Source organism: Dasypus novemcinctus, chromosome 10 (assembly GCF_030445035.2).
Source record: "Dasypus novemcinctus isolate mDasNov1 chromosome 10, mDasNov1.1.hap2, whole genome shotgun sequence".
Taxonomy (NCBI): Eukaryota; Metazoa; Chordata; class Mammalia; order Cingulata; family Dasypodidae; genus Dasypus; species Dasypus novemcinctus.
In genome coordinates, this window is record NC_080682.1 from 36,805,310 (window position 1) to 36,830,214 (window position 24,905).

At 35.9% G+C, this 24,905-nt stretch overlaps 1 non-coding gene and 3 pseudogenes across 1 annotated transcript; all 4 read right to left on the reverse strand.

The window, feature by feature from the left end:
- Window positions 1-389: 389 nt before the first annotated feature.
- LOC111762038 (U6 spliceosomal RNA) lies at window positions 390-496 on the reverse strand. The gene has a single exon (XR_002795255.1). It is a non-coding gene; the product is annotated as a U6 spliceosomal RNA (small nuclear RNA).
- Window positions 497-22,049: 21,553 nt separating this feature from the next.
- Window positions 22,050-23,226, reverse strand: LOC111762028 (WW domain-binding protein 11 pseudogene; annotated as a pseudogene).
- On the reverse strand, window positions 22,050-23,781 carry LOC131280010 (WW domain-binding protein 11 pseudogene; annotated as a pseudogene).
- LOC131280009 (WW domain-binding protein 11 pseudogene) lies at window positions 22,050-24,564 on the reverse strand (annotated as a pseudogene).
- Window positions 24,565-24,905: the final 341 nt, after the last annotated feature.

Below are 24,905 nucleotides of genomic sequence, written 5' to 3' on the forward strand. Positions count from 1 at the left end.
GTTTTCAAAAGATTCAAAAAAGAATACAAATTATGAATTTGTGTTACTTTTGTTTTAATTCTTTCTTTTAATCTCATGACTAAGTTTAGTTCATCCTACCTTAATTCCATAATCATCACCAATTCCACTTCAGTTCTTGCTTTTACATGCACCTCTTCAAAGAAGTTTGATATATGAACTTAAAAAATTCATGGATCTTCTTGTATATATAATGCAAGTTTTAATGAGCATACTTATACTGATACATATGTCATTTTGATATCTAAGGTTTAATTCAACAAGATTTTTTATTCATTCAATATATACACCAATTCTTTACTGCCTTCACTTCAGGACAAAAAAAAAATAATTTGATTTCTAAAGGATCATTTCAAGATTAATTTTTTTTTAGTAATATGAAATCCTTCATGAATTTTCATGTTATCCTTGGGCAGTGGCCATGGTAATCTTCTCTGTATCATTCCAATTTTAGCATATGTGCTGCCGAAGTGAGCATTCAAGTTTACTTTTTTCATGTATATTCCACAATCAAGTACAAGGATTTCAGACTCTTGACATCATACTTTGAATATGTGGTGCTTAGGCTCATGATAGGGATTGAGATAAAAAATACAATCATATTTAGTTTTATAGAGTGAAATTGATTTTATTTGCATTGATATATTATTATCAATATTTTTTAATATTTAAATGCTGGTCTGAAGTTGAAGTACAATTAAGTATAATCCTTGTCAACAAAGACATTCTAATATTTTAAGAGGGATAAAAGCACAATTTTCATATATCTAATATTTTAATATTTTCATTATGATCATTTGGAAAGCTTAGTGTAATGCTGAGAAAGTAGTTGTTGAAGACACAGAGAACTAACACATCCTCTGCACAGAGGCAGACTGGCTGATTGCCAAATTTTTGGCTTTGACTCTTGGTCACATAAACAGACTGTATCTCATCCTTTATGACAAAGCAAGTGAGTTCTACCCTAACTCCTTTGTGGTATCCCAGAATCCATCTCACTGTAGACATTCTTTCCATCATTGTGTGTTTATCCTGAGTGATTTTCTGCAATGGTTTTCTGGGTTTAGACTTACTATTTTCAAACTGATGAAAAACAAAATGTTGATTAAATGTTAAAAAAATGTAGGGGAAGAAACAAAGAATGAGAAAAGTCATTACAGTGGATGAGAAGATACCAAAGCAAACAAAAACTGTTTACAGCCATATGATTGTTATGTGCTCAAGAAACAATATTTTAAGTATACATATCTAAACATGAAATTTTTAAAAATTTAAAAAATTTCTAACATATATTTTTAAAAAGGTTCTAAATAACATGATGTAATCTCTTGAGTCTGTATCTAAATTAATGCATTTTTGTGACTGAATAAACCTTAATAAGGATTAGCATATAGTAATGTATTCTATTTTATTAGATCTTTGAACTATCTTTTGGGAAGGAATTTATATTTTTACTAAATTATTAGTATACATCATTGTATCTTAAACTTCCTTTGTTTTTGTAATTGGTTATTTTTTATTTTTCTTTCCTATTTCTCTAAGAAGGCCCATACATGCCTTTCTTCATTACTGCCTTCCCTCTTTTATTCCCCTAACTACTACCAGGACTTTGCTATCATTGTTTAGGAACAAGATATCATAGAACCTTCTGGAAACACAGATATGCATCACTTGGAATAGCAGGGGAGGTAATATCCCATGTGGTTTCTTTGACCAATGGAATGTCAAAGATAGCACATACTTTTTTTTTTTTTCAATTTTACTTCATTGGAAACTTGTGCTTTGCTGATGTGGAAGATTGGTTTATTGAGTTGGATTATCACTTCTCAATGAAAGTGTAACAAGTAATACATGAGTGTATGAATGGAATCTTTGAGCCAAATCTTTCTTTGTTCATCTTTTATTTAAAGGGGAATCCATGTACAGTTTGAGTAGAACAAATATTATTGCTAAGTAATGATGAATGAAAATATGATATGTGAATTTTTGGGCAATAATTTTCTTGAATTAGTAAATGAGTGAAATAGAAGATGTTAGATGGGTCATTTCTAAAAATATGCCATAGAGAAGAATTGGGCAGAATAATGCCCATCCTCCTGAAGATGTCCAAATTCTAAATCCCAGAACCTATGAGTCTCTACCTTTCACAGCAAAATGGTCTTTACTGTTGCAATTAATTAAGGATATTGAGATGTGTCATTATGCTGGATTTCATGAGCCAATAAAATCACACAGGATTTTAGAAAAGGAAAGAAGGATGACAGAGGATCAGAAACAGAGGATATGTGATGACAGAAGCAGGTTGGAGTGACATGTTTACTGGCTTAAAGTGACTCATAAGCCAAGAAAAAAGGACATTCTATAGAATTTCAAAAAGGCAAGGAAACAGGCTCTCTTAAGAGCCTCCTAAAAGCATGTATCCTGCTATCACCTTATTTGTTAGTGCTGAAAACCCATTTTAGATGTGTCTTTCAGATTTGTGATATAATAATTTTGTGCTTGTTTAAGCCAGTAAATTATTTGAAATTTGTTTCAGTAGCAATAAGAAATTAATACATGAGACTGAATGATTAGTTTTAGAAATTACATGTGTGTAATGCAAAATTAAATGTAGAAAATGCTACTTTTTCATTCTTGATCTTAGGTCGCTTAACAAAATATAAAACATTTTCTCTATTTCAAGGTACCTTTAGCAATTTAGCTCCAATTCTGTGATAATTATTCCAGAATTTTGGATGTCACAATGGGATTGAATGTACAGTTTATTGGCTTATTGTGTGAAGTCAAAGAAATTTGAGTTTAAATTCTGGCTCTGTTAACTCTGTGTCTGTTAAGTTATAAATCTAGTGTGGCATGTGTTTTTTCATGTATAAAAGGACAATACATTATTTTCTTTGCAGATTGCTGTGTAACTTATATAAAATAATGTCATTGAAATTTCTAACACTGGTAACTATTAATATTAGTTAAGAAGAATAACTTTTTTGCAGATCGAATGAAATGGTTAAATTTTGTACATTCAGTTCCATGTTTCCAGTTCCTTATAAAGATGCAGAGAATGTCTGTTCTGGAACATAATTTGCTAAAAAGTGTGCCTTCTATTGTAAAATGATTTCTTGCCATACAAAGATCAGTTACCAAGAATTGCCAGAAAATTATATTTTCAAAAGAAACAGGAATTTATGGAAATACTAATATTATTCATTGACATGTTCATTAGCACATTAGTAGACTGTGGTAACAAAGATGAATCATTTTGGTCCCTTGAATCATGGAATATTGTTATCCACTGGAATTATTCTCAAAAGAATGACATTTAATATATATATAAATATACTGTATATATACATACAGTTATATATATATATAACTTAAAGTTGAAATACTGAGCCCCTGGGTTCACAATGTTGTGATAAAAATATTTTATGTACTCATTTGTTCTAGATAACTTTTCTTTAAATGAAAGTCACTCTTTCCACAGTGACTGATTGTCCCATGATTGTCCCATGAATCCACCATAGCAATCCTATGAAAATAAAGTAATCATAGAGTTATTTCTTAAGTCTGAACTTAAAAATCCAATCTTTTGGAAACTGAGGCACAGTGGCCTCACAAGGAGAGATGTGCTGTCTCCATGCTAGTGCTGTCTCCATGGATACACTTGCAACCTAAGAAATGTGGTAATTAAGAGTTCCCAGCAATTGGGATGAAGCTGTTAAAGGCTGAAAGAAAAGATGAGCACATACCTTTTGTAATGAATAGAACACTTAGACTTTGTACCTTAAGATAAGATTTTTTTTAATTCCTTAGACTATGGGTAATGCTGATAGTTAATACGTGTTGCTGCTTGATGATACGTAGGCTATGTGTTCCTGCTTATTGTCACATACACTGGGGTATATGGAGAGCCCCTTGTAAACAATAAAATTGTCTGATGGGTCTCTACTCGAAGACCCCCTGATCCTCTCTCTCTAGCTCTTTTTCTCTCGCTCATTCTTGCTCTATGTTTCCTTCTCCTTTTTCTCTTTCTTTTCATTCCCAATACCCTTCAGGTCCAAATCTCCAACACAATCCATTGATTTTCAGGAACTCAGTTTCTAATCAGTTATCCTTAAAACATGCATATATCTCTCTTGGAAGAAACACATGTTCGATAGCACATTGTGCTTTAAAAATAGTCTTAAACCTCTTGGGAAAAAAGAGGAAATTTTCTGAGACAAAACAATGACTATAATATGGATATCACGTTGTCCTATAAAGAATTCCAGCTTTTTTATACCACATCATCTTAAAGTTTATTTTCTGATTATGATCTTTCAGTTGATTTTTCTCACATACAAGAATAAACAACCACTTAATTATTTCTAAGTATCCATCTCTTACAAAAATTAAACTGTTTGCAGCAATTCAAGGTCCTTTTTATGTATTCTTCACATCTCAGCTCAATTGTCTTTCCTTAAGAAAGAATTTCTGACTTTCATTGCTAGCTTTGAAACTTTCATTTTTATCACTTAACAGAACTATCAGTTAATATTTGGTGGTATGGAAATTTGATTACTATCTAGATCTACCATGACACTGACACTGTAAATTACTTTAAGATAGTATTCTGTGTGTCCACACAATTGTATTCTCAGGGTATAATTTAGTTTCTAGATAATATACTTTACTCAAAAACTATATTGCAGAAAAATGGAGATTAGTTTAGTTTTCACATAAAGGAAGAAAATATTAATGAATGTAACCTGGCAGGCTACTGCCTCATTCTCCCACTCCCTGGTTAAGCAGGAACAAAGGAAACTAGTTTAAGCCAGTCCTATAGCCAGTAAAAAGAATGCGCACAAATGAGCTGAATTACTACCAACTCAGCACTAAATTTCCATACCTTATTTGGCAAAAGGAGCAAATAAAAGCTAAAATAGTTGAAATGTTATGGCGAAGCAGTTAATAAAAAGCTGGGAAACTTGCATTGGAAAGTTAGACATCTCATATAGGCTGTAATCTCTAAAGTTATCCAATCTATGGGAAAAAAAGGTTTCCGTGCTCGGCGTAGAGGTATAAATTGTCTCATTTTTCTTTGTTTGAGGCATCAGCCATGTTTTCCAGTTGTGCACCCCTTCTTGCAAGATTAAAAATAAATTATTTTTAAAAATAAATAAATAATTTTCTTCTCTACAACTAAATGAGCCTTATTTTCTTACAGAAGATTTATTTCTTACATAAAAATATTTTTAATGAATATTGAGTCAAGAAAAGAGTATAGCTAATAGCAATAGTTAGCACTGTTCTGCATTTTATTAATTATTGTAAATATATATGTTTTACGTAAGCTAACTCATTATACCTTCATAACAACTCCAAGATGAGGGTCTGTTCTTATATATGACAGATCACACATGAGAAAACAGATGCATATAGACAAGTTATTGATTCAAAAAGATACAGTTCATGAGTGATACTGTTGTGGGCTATGGGTGGAAGGCTCTTTGTCTCTTCAGAGATAACTAAGTTGTTTGACTTGTGAGTGTGGAACCTTAAGAGGCTGCAGTCCTGCCCTTAGGGACAGTGGCAGCGGCTCCAGTCCCAGGAAATGTTTAACAATGCAAGGGCTATAAACTTTAAGTATTTAGGGGAAATGCAAAAAGTAAATATGCTAAAAGCTTATCTAGAATATCTGGAGTCCATGCTAAAAGCTTACCTAAGATGTGGAAGAGATATATGCTAATTGAAGCCTATTGAGAACTGAAACAAAGGGACCATTTGGCCTTTCCTCTCTGTATAAAAGACGTTTGAAAATCTTGCTTGGGGCTAGGGGCTCGGGATTCAAACAGAAGTTCCAGCCATCAATAAACCATTTTTCCTTCTCAAAATCATTCCTGAGTCCTGGCCTCTCTATACTCAAATAATTGAACTTCTCTTAAATTCTCCAACAATACCAACCTTAAAAACTAATTTTCCTGACCCCAGCATCCCTGTTTTTAAACACTTTAATAAATAGAATGAAATAACAGAATGATATTTTCAATTTTTCTACTGATGATAAATTCTTTTACTATAATTTATTAAGCAATGCAATTCTTCATTAACTGAATTGTAGAAATAAGAGAAAAAGACCTATTTTTAAGAAGTATGGGAGGGAAGCTGACTTGGCCCAATTGACAGGGCATCCACCTACCACTTGGGAGGTCCACAGTTCAAACCCTGGGCCTCCTTTACTTGTGTGGAGCTGGCCCATGTGCAGTGCTGATGCACGCAAGGAGTGCTGTGCCATGCAGGGGTGTCCCCCACATAGGGGAGCCCCATGTGCAAGGAGTGCACCCCATAAGGAGAGCCACCCAGTGTGAAAGAAAGTGCAGCCTGCCCAAGAATGGCACTGCACACACAGAGAGCTTACGCAACAAAATGACACAACAAAAAGAAACACAGATTCTCGGTGCCACTGATAAGGATAGAAGTAGTCACAGAATAATACACAGTGAATGGACACAGAGAGCAGACAACTGGGGGGGTAGGGGAGAGAAATAAATAAAAAATAAATCTTAAAAAAAAAGAAGTAGGGAGATTTGGTTTCACTAGATTTGAAAAATTACTTTGTTGGTTGATAAATCTTGAATTTAAAATGGCATTTAGAACTTTCACTTCTACTTAGGATGTAGAAATCTGTCAGAAATATTATTTCAACTTTGAAATTTTTTTTTAAAGTCAAATAAACTTTTTTTAAAAAGCATAGCACTTCATGGTCCCAGCAGAAGTTTGAAGCTGAAAACATCCAAGTAACTTGAAGCCCCAGGATGGACAAAATCTTCAAAGAGAAGTGACAAATGTACCATTTCAAATTTGTGACAGGTTGGAAGAAAGAGTTGGCCATAGGACAAGCAGATACAAGGAAATGAGCTAAATTGTAAAGAATTATTAAACCCAAATGTGGACTACAATGTCAGTAGGAAAATAAGACTAGCCTAGATTCAAGGGGTTTGCATTTCCTCTCAATATCTTCTCTGCAGTTCTCTATTGATATTCCTGAAAAAGACTGGGGGCAGGCTGGGAGATCTTCAAACAAGATTCCAGTGCAACACACAAAATACCAAATTTCCTCCTCTCTTGCTAAAATGAGGTGCTTCTATTACTTTGCCAAAGACAACTTTATTTTTCCTTTAATCTGCCTTAAAATTAGATAAGATTTACTGAGATAACTATTCATAGAAGTATTCCTGCTTTGTGAGAGCATTCAATCTATAATAAACTTTTGTATCCTTAAACTCTCCCCTTAATTATCCAAACAAAGCCTAAATCCTATCATACTTGCTTTCTAAAATTCTTTACATAGAAATAGCATATTTCCCCATTGCATATTTCCTCACTGCATTGAATAGTAAAGGCTATTTGTTGAAACACAGATATTCCTAGTGGTCATTGGCTAAAGAGCATTGATAATTACTAACTATAAAGTTCTTATAGAGCTTATAAAAAGCTCAAATATACTTAAGAAATTTCATCAGAGGGAGCCCACTATAAGGAGGTGTCCCATGAACTGCTAGATATAAAATTGTTAAAAGCATAATACAATATCTGAAACAATGAATTCCTTATGCTTAACAGTAGAGCCAGTACAGCTGAAGAAAGGATGAGTAAATCAGAAGATAAGCCAACAAAGTAAAGGAAATTTAGATAAACAACTAATGGGAAAATTATTCAAGGTATTTGGGGAAATACTAAACAGTTTCATATTCATGTAGTTAGGTTCAGGAAAAAGAATAGGGAGGGGATGGTTAGAAGAAATATTGAAGGAGATAATGGCAAAAACTTTTCCAAAAATAAGGAAAAACATTGAAACATTGGGCCAAAAATGCCAACAAACCCCCAGAAAAGATAAATACAAAAATCCAAATAATCATAAAACAAATATAGATTCATCAGTCTCAGTGATGAAAAATAAAGATAAGTAAACATTTATGAAGACTGTCAGAGGAAAACATGTCACGTATGCTAGAAAAAACATAATTGTTATGAGAGACTTGCCATTGATAATGTTATTGTTGTGGAATTTAAGAGAAGTTCAATTATTTGAGTATAGAGAGGCCAGGACTCAGGAATGATTTTGAGAAGGAAAAATGGTTTATTGACGGCCGGCCGGACTCGGGAGCTTTCAGTTTGAATCCCGAGCCCGGAACAAGATTTTCAAACGTCTTTTATACAGAGAGGAAAGGCCAAATGGTCCCTTTGTTTCAGTTCTCAATAGGCTTCAATTAGCATATATCTCTTCCTCATCTTAGGTAAGCTTTTAGCATGGACTCCAGACATTCTAGATAAGCCTTTAGCGTATTTGGTTTTTGCATTTCCCCTAAATACTTAAAGTTTATAGCCCTTGCATTGTTAAACATTTCCTGGGACTGGAGCCGCTATCACTGTCCCTAAGGGCAGGACTGCAGCCTCTTACCGTTCCACACCCACAAGTCAAACAACTTAGTTATCTCTGAAGAGACACAGAGCCTTCCACCCATAGCCCATATCATTCCCCCCCTTTGTCAAAGTTTACTTGCTAAGCTTTGGCATAATTATTGTTGGAGCTATGAGGTGGATGGCTGTTTGTTGTCTTGACTGATTATTTATCAGTCTTTAGTACAGCATCCAGGACCATTTTTAGAAGTTTAGAACTTTTCATTCTGGACAGCAGAATCTTGGGCAGGGGCCTCCTGCAGTTATTCTGCTGCCACTAGCACTCACGTGGATTTCCAGTCAGGTTCCAGATCCATCTATTACTTTTATTTTACTCTTAAAGAGTTTACACCTTTAATTTTAAAGGGGTGCTGAAGGGAGACGATCTCTTTTCTGTAACTGCTTCCTGCTGGCCATGGGCTGTAGTCATTGCCTAATAAGGTGTAAAACTCTTTAATTTATTCTAACTGGAGGAAGATGGATCTGGCATTCTGTACGAAGTTGGATGAAGTTTTCATATGGTTAATAAGATGTTCACTCTGAAAGAAAACAAACTTAATTAAAAATTTGGAATACCTGTTTTTAAAAGAGGACACATTGGATTACAGAGGTAGACAAGGTTAGATGCCTATAAAGATGGCACTCCTTAAAAGCTGGTGGGAACAGCATATATATTCTTTTTTAAGTTATCCATCTTTAGAGAGAAATTGCAACAGACACTTAGCTTTGTCTGAAGACACATTCCAAGCTGTTCAATGATTGACACTCATTCGCTCTGTCAGATGCTCCTGGTGAACTGGCACTCCTTGGGCAACTGGCTTCACTCAGGATTAGAACACTAATTTGGAAATACTCTTAGTTTTCACCTGTGCAAGTGATCAGAACTACAGAATAAAGATTTTTACACCTTGGTTTTCATTGTACAATTTCTAGCAATTTTGACTTGTTCAATAGGTGACTCACCATCAGCAAGCAAGCCTCACTTTTGCTACACAGCAGAGTACAGCAGAATATAGAAGTTGACTGAGACTGGCTGAGACTGCCACCTTATTCTATAGACATGTTATTAACTGTTTAGAAAATGATTTTACCAGGAATTTAGCATGTCTAATATACTTCTGCACTTGATCCAAAATAGAAAAGATAACATTACAATTATTAGGCATATATTTAGTACAGGATAAAAGTACAGCACTTAATATTAACTAACGTATTACTTAATGCATAACTAACATATTACTTAATGCATAAGGATTCGGAGTTGCAATTATTAGTTTTGAGTTTCAGGTTTGTAATACTTTACATGTTATCTCTCCATGAGAGCAGGCCATAATGCCAATTGTGTTTTAGGTTTCACTTACAGTATCCTGGTATCATGGCTCCACTTAGCATGTTCTTCAACGCAGTGAGCAAGTTGCAGCATCCTTCATCTTAGAGAGATTTTCCAGTATTCTACTAGCCTGGTGCATAGTGCTCTCTGGCACCATGGAACAGTGCCAGTCTGGAGGCGATATCCATTGTACACTTAGCTGTACCGAGTCATTATTGGCTGCAGGAGCTTGAAACTGCAATATAGTTTCCATCGACTTCAGGAGCAGAACCAGAGACTGATATAGCACATATTTTTAATTGAGGGGTCAGTGACCAGCCTAGCCAATAACTCACATGGAGAGGCTACCTGTAATGTATACAAGGCCTGGTTCGAATGCACAAGAGTTTGATAATGTTAACGTTTATTCCTTGTTTATATATATATTTTAAACAATTTAATGCAACACATCATATATTAAATGACTGTCTACTTACACAATTTTATTATGAAGATAACAGTAGGTACTTTACTTTAGTAATAGAGGAAAAATATTATTTTTCATTGTTAAAATGAAAACAGAATATTTCCAATAGAATCAAGACAACTTTTTATTACCATTTACTTAAATGTGTATTTTGCAGTGGCCTTCAGACAGGTTTATTATCATGAAGTTATTTCTGCTACCAATACCAATCTAAGTTTCTTTAGTTAACAATGACTTCTACAACTAGAACTATTTAAACATTTTCAGTTTGGAAGATGTTTTACAAACTCTTTATAATTGACTATAACCACATTGACTAGCCACCTCATGTTTAAATAAACTTACTAAATTACAATTACCAATGAAAGAAATTTACTCTTTATTTAAGAGAGCATATCTACAATCTTTTTCCTTTAGCCTAATTTCACCAATGTGAACTTACAATTTTCATTACTCTAAAGATTTTGTACATAATGTTAATTTAGTTTATAAATTAACTATGGGAGATTACACTCAAGTTAAATAAAATTGAAACCATAATAGTTTATGCAAGGAATGTTCTCTTTTTCCCTTACAGGAAGCTAAAAACTTCTTTTCTTTAAGTTATGAAAATTATTAATTTAAAAGCATACTGACTACCAGGTTTTAAAACACATTACACAATTACTTAATTTTTTTAAAATCATAACCCAGGAAAGATTTCTCCATAGTTTTTATGGACTTTCCTTTACTTACTGAAATTTGTTAATAGAGCCACTAATTACCTTTATTTTGTTGGAAAGAAATCTTCTGGAAGAAATTAAGGCTCACCAGATTGTGGAGAAGAAAATAATTTATTCTCAATCTTGCAAGAAGGGGTGCAGAGCCAGATATGGCTGGTGCCACGAACAAAGAAAATTGACACAATTTATATATACCCCTAAGCCTAGCATGCAAGCTCTTCCTGTTTTTCCATAGATTGGATACTTCAGAAGTTACAGCTTATCTGAGATTTAACTTTCCCACGCAAAAGTTTGATTTAACTGCTTCTTCTATCACATTCCAACCATTTTAGTTTTTACCTGCTCCCCCCTTTGTCAAATAAGGAATAGAATTTAGTGCTGAAATGGCACCGACTTAGCTCCTTCTTGGGCATCCTTCCACTGCCCATAGGACTGGCCTAAACTGGTCTCCTCCACTGTTGTCCAACCCGGGAGTGGGAGACTGAGGCAGCAGGCCGCCAGGTTACATCAACATTTTTCTTATGTGAAAATTAACCTACTCTTTGTGTGTTTTTTTTTTTTTTTTGCATTTTATGGCTGACAAAGGTTTAAACTGGGAAATTACCAGGCAAACTGATTCTTAATTCCCTAGCCTAGTAGATAGGTTTAATCTGCCACACCTAGTCTTGCCTTAAAAGCTCTTGCAAAGAGGAGGCCCTTTCCCAATTGTTTCCATAATCAGATTTCTATGACTTTTTCATCCTGCTTAGTTTAATTTGGGCTTTAAGAATATTTATAAATATAACTGCATATTTAATTTTTAACAATTTGAATAGACCTCTTTTAAGAATTTTTATTTGTTAATTTGATATTTATCCTGATGTATGAAGACATACATTGAGCTTTTTTTTTAAAATGGGCAGACACAAAGAGTTAGACACAAACACAACTCATTGATATTACTTATAATTTGCATTATTTTATATACTGTTTAGCTTAATTAATTAGGGGTCCAGAAATACATATTACTTATATAACTGCATATTTAACCTCAACAATTTGAGCAAATAGGCAGACATGAATAGTTTGACACAACAACATGACTTTAGTTACTTTAAACTTTTCAAAGACTTTTGAAACTCTTCTTAATTTGCACTATGACCATGCAGTTTACCACAAGAATTTTCTTTCTTACTTAATGGATCGTAATAACCAAAATGTTCTCAATGCCTTAGCACCATTTTGTTTTAGAACTTTATATTTTACTTTGAAATTAGCAGAATTTTGGATAAGCAACAAGATTAATTTTATATATATTTACTGAGGCTATTTGAAGCCTCAGGGAGACAGACTGCTTTCTCTCATGAATTGCCACTCTTAGGAACACTGACCGTCAAGGCAGGAGACTTCTCCCCCTCCACCCCCCTTTTTGATTTTGGAGATAATAAAACTCCAGTGGCCATTTAACCTTATTCTATCAGGCAGCAATTTATTTAGTTTACACTTGAATTCAGGAGAGAAAGGGTTACTAATACCAGGAGAGGAGACAGTGATGTCCCAGCTCTTCTCAATTATGAAATAACCATAGGCAAAGGCAAAGGGTGAGGTTAGTCTTGAAGTAACCATAAACAAAGGAAAGGTTAGTGTAGAATTTACACTTAAATAATAGTTTCAGGCTAAATTCACCCAGCTATAATCTCAGTTATTGTCTTTCCACTGTTTTATAATATAAATGCATTTATAAATGATTTTAACTCTTAGTTACAGTTTTATTAATTTTATTTTATAACACCTTTAAATACCTTTCATTCAACTTATAACATATTAAATGAACTTAACCATTACTTTAATTTTTCCTTTAAAGTAAAAGAATAAATCTCTTGCAGTTAGTTTGAAATAAAAGGCTACTTTTCAGGATTTGATTTCTAGAACATAAAATGTTCTTTTAAAAGAGGTAAGACTCTTCTTCAAACATTGAGGATATGATGAGGTTAAAGCACAAGAAGCTATTGATAAAAGTTTTTCTTTGTATATTGATCTTACTCAATTTTAATCATAAAAATTTCCCTTCCACAAACCTTCTACACTTTCAGTATTCATTCAGGTTCTGTCCCACACTCTACTCTTTCCAATAATCAATCATTTTATCTTAGGACAAAATCATCTTCTGTTTCCTTAACAATAAAAACACACTCCATATATCCCACATACTAAGTTACCAGGCAAACTTCTTACAACATATAATTGCCATTAATACTAAACAAGTTTGTTAAAATAATGAACTTTTCTTCACTTTAAATACTTAGTAGCATGTAATAATACCAGAAACAGTTTTTTGTAAGCAAGTTGGCAGGGGAGATTGGCTGCCGAATAAGTTTGTTATAAAATTGCCTTTTATTATTATTATTATCAATTCAGTTGTGTTAAATAATGACTTTCTGCAATTAGCCACTTAAATACCTTAAACAATGCTTTGTAAAACTTTTATAATTATTTATACCCTTAAGACAAATTTTACCTTCACAGAACACATTCTCTTACTTAAGGTTACTACAATACCTTCTAAGAACCTGAGCAGAATGCAAACGTATTTTGGCTTTGACACCCTAAGGAGGGAACTTTACCGCATTTATTCTGATTCTGCTTTTCACCTCCTTCACTTCCCCCCCTTCCAGGCAGTCAGGTGCACAAGAAACAGGAATGCGGCTTATGAATAGAAGGGTGGACTCACTGGAAAGGGGCAAGCCGCTCCCCCCTTTCCAGCTTTCAGCCAAAATGGGCAGACAGAACCTACTCAAATTTGGCAACTCTCCCAGGAACCCAGCCGCCCTGACTGGGACATTCCCAACAAACTTGGGTGCTTGGCGCGGACACAGAAGGCCTCCAAGCCCCGGCAAAGGGCCAGACCAGAGACAAGACAGCAGAGCATGCACAAACATCTAGACTCCACAAACAGCCAGACTCCTCAGCTTTTGCCCCAGAATCATTTCACCCCCTTGCCAATGGCAAGGGAGGGCTCCAACTCAGCTGTAATTCTACTTTACATAAGGACACAACTCCAACACTAGCCTTGAGCTGACACAGACAGAAGCACAAAGGTCACTAATCTGACCCACAAGTTTATATATTTATTTTCACCATGGCTGCCCCCACAGCCATCACAAACCTCAGAACACTTAACATTTGGTATAAAGCGATTTCATTCACAAATTAGCACCATAACAAAAGATTTCAGCTAGACTTTTCCACTGTTTAAACTTTACACCCAGACCAAGCTCCACCAGAAAAGCCGATCCATTTTCCTGTAACCAAGTTTTGTTTTCCTTAATCTAGACCAATTTCCAGGACATTAGGACTTGAACCTATAAATAGCCCTTCCTATTAAAATCGAGACTCCACTCCTTTAGTGGATATAAGACCAGTACCAGATTCTAACATGCAGTTAGACAAACCCAAAACACCAGGGCTTTTCCCCGGTTTTCCTCCTTTTCCCAAGCCTAGAGAGAACGGCTTCCCCCCAGCCTTCTGGGGCTACTAGGGTTCTCTCGGGAGGTGATCAGCCTCCCCTTCCTAGCAATTAAAGCTAGGGCCTTCCAGACTGTGCTCACCCGGGGAGTCTTACCTTCTTCCATGTTCGGAGTTCTTTTTCGTTCCCAGAATCTTTCTCTTCAGACCTTCCATTGCCCTCGATTTTGTCGGGAAGATTCTGGTGGAGCCCACATCTTTTCTGGATTAAATTTAATCCAGGGGCACCCAGATTTGGGGTTCACCCGAGTCCTCCCGGCTTCCTCGGGGATTTGGAAGGGGCAGCAAAATGCTACCGTCTCTGGCCTTCATTTATTGTCCCTTCGCGGTCGCCAAAAATGTTGTGGAATTTAAGAGAAGTTCAATTATTTGAGTATAGAGAGGCCAGGGCTCAGGAATGATTTTGAGAAGGAAAAATGGTTTATTGACGGCCGGCCGGACTCGGGAGCTTTCAGTTTGAATCCTGAGCCCCGAACAAGATTTTCAAACGTCTTTTATACAGAGAGGAAAGGCCAAATGGTCCCTTTGTTTCAGTTCTCAATAGGCTTCAATTAGCATATATCTCTTCCACATCTTAGGTAAGCTTTTAGCATGGACTCCAGACATTCTAGATAAGCCTTTAGCGTATTTGGTTTTTGCATTTCCCCTAAATACTTAAAGTTTATAGCCCTTGCATTGTTAAACATTTCCTGGGACTGGAGCCGCTATCACTGTCCCTAAGGGCAGGACTGCAGCCTCTTACCGTTCCACACCCACAAGTCAAACAACTTAGTTATCTCTGAAGAGACACAGAGCCTTCCACCCATAGCCCACATCATTATAAGCCAGGAAACAATGGAAAAATCTATTTAAAGTACTGAAAGACATCTCATTCAATACCCACTCAAACAACTTTCCAATATAAGAACAAACTAAAGATTTTCATAAAATTAGCACATACACACAGGGAGAAATAATTTTTTGCCAGAAGACTTAAGTTTTAAAAATTATCCAGGTGGGAACATGATAAGAGAGGGCCTTGGGTCTAAACATAGACATAAATTACCCTGAAGAAGCAAAAATAAAGGCAAATATATCAAATATTTGAGTTTTAACATTTTATCTGCTCTAAAACTAATTGCCCCAAATAAAACTAGGGTGTGTAATTGTTGGGTTTAAACTATATAGAAAAGTACAATTTATGGCAAAAATACCAAAATGGGAAAGAAGACTTGAATCTCTGCTACTTTACAATTATACTTTTATAAGGTATATGGTGTATTATTTTAGAGAATCTATGATAAATTTAATATGCACTTATTAATCCCTAGGGCAACTACTAAAAATAGAGAAAACAAAAATTACAAACAAAAGGGTTTAAGGCAATATTATAGTTACCTATAAATATAATAAGGAAAGTAAGATAATGTTATAAATATCTTTTAGTTCCTATATTTGATAATTTAATGGAAATGTATAATTCCTTTAAATGCTAGTATCAGAAGAAATGGACAATCTCTTTAATCTTATGTCTCTTAAAATAAATTGAATTTTTAATTAAAAACCATCCAAATGACAAAAATTCTGAAACTATTCTCCAAATGTAAAATATTGCCTTTCCATCAGAGTGGAACTTGGACAGAATACTGTGTGAAACCTCTTGAAACATCTTGGGAGATATACAGAGCAACCTGGATCTGGATTGCCCCAAAGAAAAGAGACACCCAAAAAGCCTACTAACAAAAGTCAGCACTGTTACACCCAAGGACAATATTTTCCTTTTTGTTGAGCTACTCTGTTCCTGAAAGCATCTCTTACAACAACCAACCTATAACTGACTAATAACAGGTTCTCTCCCCAGTTTAAACTCATCAGCTGATAAATCATTCTTTCCTTCAAAAAGGTCTTTCTTCCTGACAATAGGATTGTAAAATGTATGCTTGAGAACATTTAGCAGCTGTCTCCAAAATTACACTGCCTCTATTATCAGCTGTACTGAAGTCTGCCACCAACCTACCCCTCTATAAAATTCCTATATTTGTTATTTTTAAAAAATATAATTAAGTAATGTATTATATGTTTTCAACTCTAAGGGTAGAATAATTTTGTAGGAAAAAAAAGTTATATGACTATTATTAATATAACATGGGCATGAATTCAAATTTATCTAATTCCATATCTAGTCTGACTAGTTTCTAGAAAGCCAATTAAATGATATAGGCTTTGAATATGCAGAAAGGATGTAGGCTGAATGTGTATTCAAAGTTACATCCAGACAATGTGGGTGATATGTTAATTCAAACTTACCTGGAACGTGGGTAATATGTTAATCCAAGATGAGCTGGTATTCAAACAGCTAAACCCTAAAAAACTTACAAAGAAAGTTTTCTTAACACCTAAACCTCTCCTGGCCCCACTATTTATGTCTCATATATAAATAATCTGAAGTCCCTACTTGAGGCTTGGCTTTTTGGACAGGAGTCCACCAGGCCAAGCCGGTCATAATAAATCTTCCTTCTCAGAAAATTACTGCCTCCTAGCCTTCAGTACACATTCACTGAATCCTCTCTGCTTCCACTACATTTCCTGGGGGCTTGCCCAGGATCACAATGAAGGCCAGAGAGAGCAGCATTTCATTACCCCTTTTGGTCACCTTCAAGGAAGCCAGGAGGGCCCAGGTGTACCGCAGCCCAGGGTACCCCTAGACTCCTTTTAGTCCAGAAAGAGGTTATGGGCTCTGCCAGAACCCTCCCAGGAAAAAAAAAAAACAATTGGATGCACCAAAGAGTCTAAAGGAAATCCTGAGAACAAAAAAGGAGCTCCACATGGCAGATGGGTAAAACCTCTGGGGGCATAGTGTAAGGAAAGTCTAATTGTGAACATTAGAAAGGGACCTGATCAACTCCCAAGAGGACCCTAGTACCCCCAAAAGTTTGGGGTGAAGCCATCTTCTCCAGGACTGAAAAGGAAAAAAAAAAAAAAAAGCCTGATATTTGGTTTTACCTGACTGCAGGTTGGCATCTGGTTTGCTAGCACTAAGACAGTGAATGTTTGGTTACAGTGGGAGAGGCATTGATGGGTTTAAGTCCTATTCCCTACCTCCCTTTAAGAAAAAGGCCTGCTGCCTCTTATACCTTTATTTTGGCTGCTCTCCCTCTGTCTCCTTCTGCCACCATAGGAAATGAGACATGAGTATCCCAGGGCTTTCCACTGGGATGCATCCTGAAGAATTGGTCTAAATTTGAAAGATCTTGGTTACAGAAAAAATGAATTGGTTTATGTGATAAAGCTTATTCTGAATATGAATTGAGCAATGGAAAAAATTTAGCCTGAAATGTCCTTTAATTTTAATGCTGGATTGTAATTGAACTTGTTTTTAAACAGCAAGGGTAGACAAAGAGTCCTGTTAAAAATTCCCTCTAGCTTAGGTTGCAATAATTAACTAGATGTAATTCAGGTCCCCCTGATATTCATTAAAGAAAGATAAGCTCATTCCCCCTATAGACTATGATGGCCCTTCAAACAAGTTAAACAAAGAAACTTCATAAAAATAAAAGTAAAAAGTAGAAAACTCAAAAAAGTCCATACTGGAGAAACAAAAATTATGAGTCAAATTTATGGGCTTTTTGTTTCTGTCTGTTTGCTGAGGCTGTTTAGTGTTTGTCCATTTATTTGATGCCAGTGTATGTTTTCATGCCCCTTGATGGTGGTATTGAATTGTGTGAAATGGTGAACTTTGGCTAGGATGGAACTCTGGAATGCCAGGTCAGTTGATTAAAATGGTGTCTCTTCATTCTTCCAAGAATGATAAGCATGCCTTCTGGCTTGCCAGTGAGTCCCCATGAGATTTGCTTTTCAGGAATTGGGAAGTTGTCCCTGTTGCTGGTCCACATGGCCAAAGAACAGCCTCTGTGTGGAACCCTGAACTCCAGTTAAAAATGGCATTTTAAAAAAAAGCTCTAAAACCTAGAAACCACATGTTGTGTCTCCTTAAAGAAATGAGGAAATAAACCTCAAACTTCTCAGTTTAAACTCAGTCATACCTAAAAAAGTGTGAATAGTAATCAAAATGTTAAAAAAAACATCATGTGTCAGCAATTAATTAAGGTCAAAGAATTCCTAAAAATGCTAAATATATAAAATTCTTCTCTTTTAATCTCTGAGTAACCTTGTGTTCAACTTTGAAATCTGTGTTTAGCTTTGTCAGTTTGCTTGTGCCTAGGAAATCAGATTTGGGATTCACCTGTTACAAGTTGGATAACAGTAAAAGATAAACTAAAAATGAATTTTAAATTCCCATACTGTTTAGCTAGTAGATTTAATGCATAAATCACAAGTGAAATTTATTTAATTGCTGGAAAAAACAGAAAAACTACAAAAGGTGTTACTAATAAAATTGATTTAATTACTTAGTTAATAAATAAAGGTGCCCAAATTAATTTCAAGTAAAAACTTTCTAGAAACTAAGAGTTGAAATCATTGTATAAGTACCTTTATATATAAAACTGTAATAAAAAATTAATAACTGAAATTATTACAGCAGAGTAGATGTAGCCTAAATTTCAGCTTTTGTAATGGTAATTATAAACTGAGTTTGCCTTTGTTTATGGTTACTGCAAGTCTTGCCCCACCCCTTGCCTCTGCTTACACTTCTGAAGCAAAGAAAATTTGTATCATAGCATTGGAAACATTTTGTTTATAAGCCATTATTTAAGAAAACCACAAAGGGGGGACACTATGAACCCCTAGTCTAGAAAAGCCCACAAAGAAAAGCCTTCAGGGAGATCTTTCAAGTGTTGTTTTACAGTTGAACTACTTTTGTAAAAAAAAAAAAAAGGGAAGTTTTAAGTAACTAAGTTGTGTTTCTGGGTCAAACTGTTTATGTCTGCCTATTTGCTCAGAGTATATCTTCATACATCAGGATAATAATATCAAATTAACAAATAATTATTTAAAAAACTCTGTTCAAATTGATAAAAATTAAATTTGCAATTATATATGTAATAAATATTCATAGAACCCAAATTAGGCTAAGCAGTATGTAAAGATCATAAAGAAATATAAATATAAAAACTTTGGGAAAGGGGAAAAAAATTTCCTGAGCTCTTTGACCTGCACATCCCCCAGGACCTTCTCTTTACAAGAGTTCTGAGGGAGGGGACAGGTTTGGCAGATTAAAACTATCTTCTAGGCTGGGGAATTAAGTCAGTTTTTCCTGTAGTTCCCCATTTTAAACCTTTTAACAGACTTAAATAAGGGTAATTACTAATCCAAATTTCAGTAAGTAAAGGAAAAGTACTTAAAAGCTATGAAAAAAACATTACTAAATTATAATTAAAGCAATTAATTAATTATAATATATTCCACAGCCTAGAAGTCAGTATACTTTTAAAATTATTCATGGTCTTAGCATTATATCAAAGATGAGAGGTTTTATCCCCCTGTAAAAAAATGAAAAAAATTATTTGTATAAACTATAACAGTTTCAATTTATTTAGCTTGGAGATAATCTCTTTGGTTTATAAAATACTAAGTTAATGAATTAACATTATGCATATTAATTTTTTACTATGATAAAATTCTAAGTTCATATCTAATGTAATTAATTTGAAAAAAAAAAAAAAAGAAATCTGCTCTCTCCTAAATGCTTGAAGTAAAATCCATTGGTAGCTAATTGTAAACTAACCAGTCTGTATACCAGTCTGTATATTCATGGTTAATTATAAAGAGTTTGTAAAACCATCTTCTAAACTGAAGCATTTAAATAGCTGGTTCTAAAAAAATATTTTTAATAAAATCCTAAATTGATGGTAACAGCAAAAACTAACTTCGCACCAATAAAACCTGTCTGGAAGTCACCTCAATGTGCATATTCAAGTTCCAATTCCATTGGAAAAATTCAGTATTCATTTTATAAATAGAAAAAGTAGGTTTTCCTCTACTGCTAAAGTAAAAAACTTGTGCAATTTATATCTTCATGGTAAAAGTATAGAATTAAAAATAAAAGTAATAAAAGTTCATTTAATATAGAACACATTGCATTAAAAATGTTTAAAAGATATATGAAAATCAAAAGACAAACTTCAGCATTGTCAAACTCTCTTAATCATTCAAACCAGTTGTCCAATACCCTACAGGGTACTTCTATACATAAGTTATTGACTAAATTGGTCACTGACCCTTAAAACAATAAAAGTATCTACTACATCTCTGGTTGTGCTCCTGAAGTGGATGGTAACTACTTTGCAGTTTCAAACTCCTGCAGCAGCCAACCGTGGCTCAGTACAGCCAAATATACAACAGATATCATCTCCAGACTGGCACAGTTTCATAGTGCCAAAGCACGCTATGCACCAGGCTGGTGAAATACTGGAATCTACATTCTTAGCTTCTCTCTAGGGTCAATAGTGCTGCAACTTTTGTAGAAAGCATGCAAAGTGGAGCAATGAATACCAGAGTACTGTGAGAAAAACTTAAACACAATTGGCACTATAGCTTGATCCAATGGAGAGATACCCTGTACGGTATTGCAAACCTGAAACTTAAACTATTAATTGCAGCTCAAGGAGAAAGTTATGCTTTGAGTAGTACATTAATTAGTATTAAATACTGTACCTATATCCTATTCTAAATATATGTCTGATGATTATGGTAATACTTCTAGTAAATCATATGCAGAAAAACATTGAACATGTTAAAAGTCCTGGTCAACTTCATTTTCTAAGTAATTAATAAACATGTCTGTAAAATTTTTAAAAAATGGCCACCTTGCCTGAAAACAGTGGGACCAACAGCCCTTTTAATTAAAAAACCATGGAATTAACTTGGGGGCAACTTCTCACAATCTTTACCCCACACAAGATGAAAAATGTGCTTAAGCCCAGCACTACCAGTAGCTTACAGGTAGATGGTTAATTAATAACAGGCTCAATTACTAAAAACTCCTGAGGTGCAAAGAAAGGTGTGTTGAACTATCAACCCAGGCACCCTACCACTGGTAAAGGGACCGAAGTCAAATTATGAAGAACCCTTCTGCACTCTTGCCTTGATACTCTTTACCAAAACTACTCAAGCAAGTCAGATCTATTTATTGAGACCAGTGTGGTGACCTCATATGTGTTCTATCTTGGAAAAAGATCATGAGCACTTGAGAAGAATGTATAATTACTGATTTAGGATGCAACATTCTGTCTATCTGCTAGGTCTAGCTCCTTTTTCATATTGTGTAATTTGTCTTTATCTTTATTGATCTTTTGTCTGGTTTTTCTATCTAATGATATAGGGGGGGTCTTGAAGTCTCCAATGATTATTATAGAGATCTTTATTTATCCCTTTAGTTTTGCCAGAGTTTACCTCATGTATTTTGGGGCATCTTGGCTAGATGGACAAATATTTATGACTGTTATTTCTTCCTGGTGGATTGTCCATTTTGTTACTATATAATGGCCTTCTGTATCTCTTACAATTTTTTTTTTTTGCATTTAAAGTCTGTTTTGTCTGTTATTGCTATAGCTACCCCTGCTCTTTTTTGATTAATGTTTGAGTGAACTATCTTTTCCCAACCTTTCAATTTCTTTTTTTTTTTTGTTGTTGGTTTAGAACATTTATTTATTTATTTTCCATGAAGCACTCAAAGTTTAGGTCAGTGGGAAATAGTTTAATCAAAGAATTGTACATTTTCTTCCCACGAATCCTGCTTTGTATTAGGAAATGACATTGTGATCCATTCCACTACAAGTAAAATATTACAAAATATTTACACGAAAATACTTAAAATAACTCAGAACCCAAAAGCCAAGATGGGGTAAATAAACCATTTCATCAGAATCTCTACTCCAGTGCCCACAGCACACGAGAGAGGAGAGTGAAAACAAATAAGTAACTAAGATCCCCCTGGTCACATGTTTCAAAAGAACTGGAGAGGAAAAGAAATGGGATGGAAATGGTGATATGAAAAGGAATGGATGTTAGCAGCATTGCTTCAATAGTCAATCTATTCTCAATGAAATGCCCTCTCTTATATGCAGTAAATTCTGACAAAGGGTAAACTTTAGGATATTCTTTGCACTGAAATAAGAAAACACCCTGACAGTGGAAGTAGCTCTTTCACCTATCCTTAACAAGAGCCTCTTCTTCCATGAACCACTGAAGTGAACAGAAGCCTGTAATCGTATCAAAAGCTGTCACAGCAGTCCTTCCATCTCTTTCATGAAAGCTTCATATACGTCATCCTTAGTTTGCACTGAGACAGGAACAGAAGGACCAGATTTGGGGGCTGCTTTGGCAAGAGGCACAGCAGAATCATCCTCTGACTTTCTTTGGGGAGCAGCAGTAGCCCCTTTATTCTCCCGACGTACCCTCAGTGCAGTGGGCACAAATCGAGTAATCTCTACCTTGGGATTAGTGATCTGTGGCTTGGCACTGATGGTTGCTGTGGCTTTCTTCTCAATGGTGGCTGCACTGGTATCATCTGCCTTGGGTCGCTGAATCAAATTGGGTGGGGCACTTAAAACCCCTGGGTTAGGCAAGGGCGCTGGTGGGAAAAGCCCAGGTGGGGCAGGTCCAAGTGGAGGCACCAAAGGTGGGCGCATCATGCCAGGACGAGGTGGAGGGATACCTGGAGGTGCAGGGGGAGGTAGCCTTGGTGGAGGTCCCCGAGGAGGAGGGCCAGGAGGCAGACCTGGAGGTGGACCAGGGGGAGTGCCAGGGGGTCGGCCTGGTGGAGGTCCTGGAGGTAAAAGTCGAGGCAAAGGCCCTCGGAGTCCTGGCATTCCAGGTGGTCTCAGGAATGGAGGAGCTCCTGGAGGTGGCCCAGGAGGAAGGCCTGTAGGTGGTCCAGGTGGCCGTAAAGGTGGTGCAGGTGGTGGTCAAAGAGGAGGTGGTCCAGGCATGGGAGGTGCTTGTATCTGAGAAGGAGGAACAGACTGTGGAGGAGCCTGCTGTTGTGAAGAAGCTGTAGATGTGCCGTCAGAAAGAGATTCTTCTTTATGCTGTTTTTGTCACTGCTTTTCTGCTTCAGAATCATCAGAATCATCATCATCATCATCCTCTGAAAATTCCTCTACTTCTCGTTCCTCCTCTGGGATTTCCTGACCTGCCATTCGAAGCATCATGGCTTGAAGAGGAGTCAGTTCCTTCATGGTCTTCTTTTTTTTCCTTGACTTTCTAGGCATATCTGCAAATCGTACACTCAGACCTGACTTTTTTCCTTCATTGTTGTCTCTCTCATTATCATCACGGTGCACAAATTCATCCCCCTCACTTTCTCCATCTGATCTGTCAGTGTCACTGTCATCAGTGCTGTCATCATGCTTATCCTGATCCATGTCCTCAGGATAGCCATCATCCTCACTGGTGCTGGAAACATCATCATCATGACCTCACTGAGCAAGTTCAGGACTATATAACATATCTTCATCTCTCCTACGAGGAGGAAGATCTAGGGCAAAGCCCACTTTACGGCCATACATCTGCAAGACTTGAGGAGGAGGTGGACCAGGGGGAGGACCAGGAGGTTTTCTGCCAGGGGGCAAACGTGGAACACCATGTCCAAGAAGAGGAAGTATAGAAACTGCCTGAGTTGGAGGTCCATAGGCTGAAGTCTTCTTAAGGATGGAAGGTGGCTGGGCACCAGGAAGTGGAATGTCCTGGATCAAGATGTTGGAAGGAGCATGGGGCATATCTGGCAAAGGAATACTTTCAACTTCCACGTGCTGAGCTTTCTTGACAGCATCAAAATACTGGCTAAGTTGAGCCCTCTTCTGTTCATATTCTACTTCTAACTTTCTCAATTCTTTGTAAATATCTGGATTCTCCTTTTTGTAGAGTCGTAGAATACGTTCAAAGGTTTCACGCAGCTTTTTACGTTTGTCTTTCAGCACCTTCTCATTTAACTGTGGCTGTTGCACAGGGTTAAATTCCATTTCATCCAATTTCTCCATGTCCCGGATAATCTGCTTGGGATCCTTCATCTTCAAAACTGCAGCTCGTACCATCATGCGTTGTTTTTTGTTCTTCTTTAATTCTCTTTTCCGGCCTTCCTTTCGGGCCTGGTCTGTGGGGTTCATAAATTTTCCACTCTTGGTGGATGATGTAGATCTCCGTCCCATGTTTAAAATCTGTATCGTTTACTTGTTTAAAAAAAAAAACACACAAAACACTTCTGCTGAATTCCCGGGACTTCTAGAGGCGAGGTATGGCGGTTTCTGGCCTCTTTTACTTTGTAGGGGTCTTCACCTCGGCCCCTCGGTCAGCCCTCAGCCACCGCCATCTTGAAACCTCGCGCTCCTCCCCAACCTTTCAATTTCAGCTTGTTTGTATCTCCGGTTTTAAGATGATTCTCTTTTAGGTAGCATATGGATGGCTCGTGTTTTTTCTTTTATCCATTCTGTCATCCTATAGGTTTTGATTGAGGAGTTTAATGCATTCATATTCAATGATATTACTCTAA